The sequence below is a fragment of the Sphaeramia orbicularis genome, chromosome 7 (genome assembly GCF_902148855.1).
Source record: "Sphaeramia orbicularis chromosome 7, fSphaOr1.1, whole genome shotgun sequence".
Lineage (NCBI taxonomy): Eukaryota > Metazoa > Chordata > Actinopteri > Kurtiformes > Apogonidae > Sphaeramia > Sphaeramia orbicularis.
In genome coordinates, this window is record NC_043963.1 from 45,548,451 (window position 1) to 45,551,767 (window position 3,317).

A 3,317-nucleotide genomic window follows, 5' to 3' on the forward strand; every position below is an offset into this window, starting at 1 on the left:
TCTAATGTGACCAGAAAACAATAACAATAACATGAAATTTGATTCTACCATCACAATGTACATAAATCCAAAACCTGATAAAGGACTGGAGTATCTAAAACATAATTATTGCATTTCCTAAGTGCATGTAAACACATTTTATCTGATCATCACAATTACCCAATGACTCCCATGCATCGTGGTTTCATGGTCATGCAAACAGGCTCAGTGACTCGTGCTTTCAGTTCTGAACATGCATCATGTGTCGTTACTGAGGCATCATTGTCTTATCAGTATGTTTTTTTCTCTGGAAGACTAAACATAGGTGAGTGTTCCAGTGAATCGCTCAGTATCTGGTAGCTATTTCACCCTGTCCTATTTTTGTGATGACTCAGTGTTGAACTAAGGCAGTCAAATGAGAGAGAATGACTCACAGGCCATCAATGCAAATTCCAGACTCTGGATTTGACTCTAAAGTCACTTTGAATGATTAGTTCTTCCACATGTGCAGGGAAAACTGTGGTCCAGGAGCAATGCTAGGGTCAACAAAAGGGTGAAGACAAATTATTATAGTCAGGACATACAAATGAGCAGCTGTTCGGCATCACTCATTCCATGTGTTTATGGTTTTAACATCGTAAATATAAGACAAAACACATTTATTAGACTTCATATGAAAGGGAACATCTACTGTAGTCTGTGTTTAACATGTGGTTGAGGCACGTACAGCTTTAAATGTGTCTCAAATGTAACCCTAAACATACAAATACAAAAATAGGACCAATGTTCCTGTATCTCACTGGCATGTTCTAACCAGAATCAGTAACAAGTTGAATTTGCGAGGTTGTCAGGTTCTGGCGCCATGTTAGAGTCATGTGGTCTGGACGCAGGAGATCAATCTCCCAATAGAAGTGGGGTGGTACTTTCAACTCAGTTTATTATTATATTCATTTGGCTAGTTCTGTTATAGTATATAGAGCAATCTGCGCGTGTCTGTGCAACCTCTAAATATTAATTAATTTGCATAAAATTTGGACCGCAGTAATTTGGCCAGATATAGAACCAAATGCAGGGTTCTAATCCAGAGAATCTGAAAAAAGCATTTTTTGGACCACCCTAACACACACACTTACACTCATTCCTATTACCCAATGTTCATTCCTGTTACTAAATAACTTTTTCTAAAAAATAAAGATAAACCACCGGATTTTTTCGATTATGTGTGGTCCATTCTTTGTCCAAGTATTTAATGAATTGCATCATAAAAATTTTGATAAATTTGAGGTTTGGGTCTCCTTTAAAATGAAAAAAATGACTTTGCAGTTTTAAGAAAATTACAACTTGCGTGCATATATAGTGATTTTTTAGTCACAAATATTAATTATTTTAACATGTAACCAACCATTTCTTTAAAATAAACACTTTGTTGAGAGGAAAACAAAGGAATTAGTTGACAAGCTTTTAAGTGTGTTTTTTAAATGTCACATGAGTTTTGGTAACAGGACTGAGAAAAATGCAATCATGTTCTGCTTAAAAACCTTGTAAAAATGAAATAAAGTTGCCTGAGATGGACCAATACACATTTTGAATATGAATTTTAAATATGTGTGTTATTAGATTCAGTGTTGAAAAAAGATAAAAAATGAAGTTTAATTTGGAAGAGTTATAACAAGCAAATGGCACTCATTCGGTGGAATGGACCATGTACGGTGGAGGCGCATGCAGACAGCTGATGGGGTATATCTGGTGGGGGTGAGGAGGTCCATCCAGACTAGTGAGGGTGAGGGGGTCTATCCAGATAGGTGAAGATAAGGGAGGAGGTCCAGGGTCACACGTCATGACAGTGGAGAAGAACTCAACTAATTAAATTAAAGTCCGTACATGACTTCCTATCAGTGCTCAATAGTTACTATATTGATATCTGTAACCATTTCCATGTTATAAACCAAGGGTGTCAAACTCATTTTAGTTCAGGGGCCACACACAGCCTAATATGATATAAAGTGGGCTGGACCAGTAAAATAATATAAACAATAGGATCAGAACTTTTGAGTCAAAAAAGTAAAATTCCATAATGAAAATGTTTACATCTACAAATTGTACTGAACATAACATAAACAAATATGAACAACCTGAAAATTCTTAAGAAAAATAAGAGCAATGTTAACAATATTACGCCTTAGTTTATCATTTATACATATGAATCACAACTTAGAGGTCACAGTGGATCTCCAAATACACAAAACATTAAATAACACGCAATATTATTAAAATTCTACATACTTCTCTTAAGAGATTTCAGGTTATTCACATTTTTTAAAATAAAAGGTTAGTCTGTAAATGTAAATATTCTTGTGTAATGTAACCTTTTTTACACTAAAACAAAGAGAAAAATGTGCAGTTTTCATAATTTATAGGTTATTTTGATAGTACTTTACTGGTCTGATCATTTTTAGATTGAATTGACCTAAAATGATTTTAACATCCTTGATTGTTAATATCTTCAGTGTAATTTTTGCATTTCATAAATTCATCCCAGGGGCCGGATTGAACCCTTTGGCGGGCTGGATTTGGCCCCCGGACTGCATGTTTGACACCTGTGTTATAAACCATCAAAATATGGTCCACTATAAGTAAAGGCACATTTTTCATATTTGAAAAATTTGTCAAAAATCTACAAATCTAAATATCTCAAAACTGTGAACAAACATTGTAGACATTGTCCCAATGAAGATACAGGAAAAAATCTAAATGAACCTCATCAGTAATTTTGGAGAAGAAGATTATTGAAATGTAAACATTGGTGACCTTGAGTTTGACCCTTTAAATGTCACTCAAGGTCAAAGGTCATGGACCCAAATAAAAGTCCATATATGACTTCCTATCAGTGCTCAGTAGTTACTATATTGATATCTGTAACTATTTCCATGTTAAAAGCCATTAAAATATGGACCATTATAAGCAAAGGCACATTTTTAATATTAAAAAAATTCCTCAAAAATTGTCAGAGAAGATGTTTGAAGAAATTGCTAATGAAGATAATGAAGACAAAGACAATGCCGGACACAATGCCTTCACAGTAGCTCATGGCCGATCAGCGTGTTGAAGCTAAAAATGGGTCACCCAGTGACCTGGTGCATGTTAATAGTTAACTCTTATAAAGTCCATTTTTCCTAGATAATCATTGCCTGTTCAAACCAAATATATCAAACTGAGCAGGTCCTGTCACCTACTCTTGCAGCTCTAACTGAATGTATGGCACAGAAAAAAAGCTGACCTGTATAAGAGGTACAGATGTTCGGTGAGAGCAGGCTGTGGTTCTCAGAACCAGAGGGGAA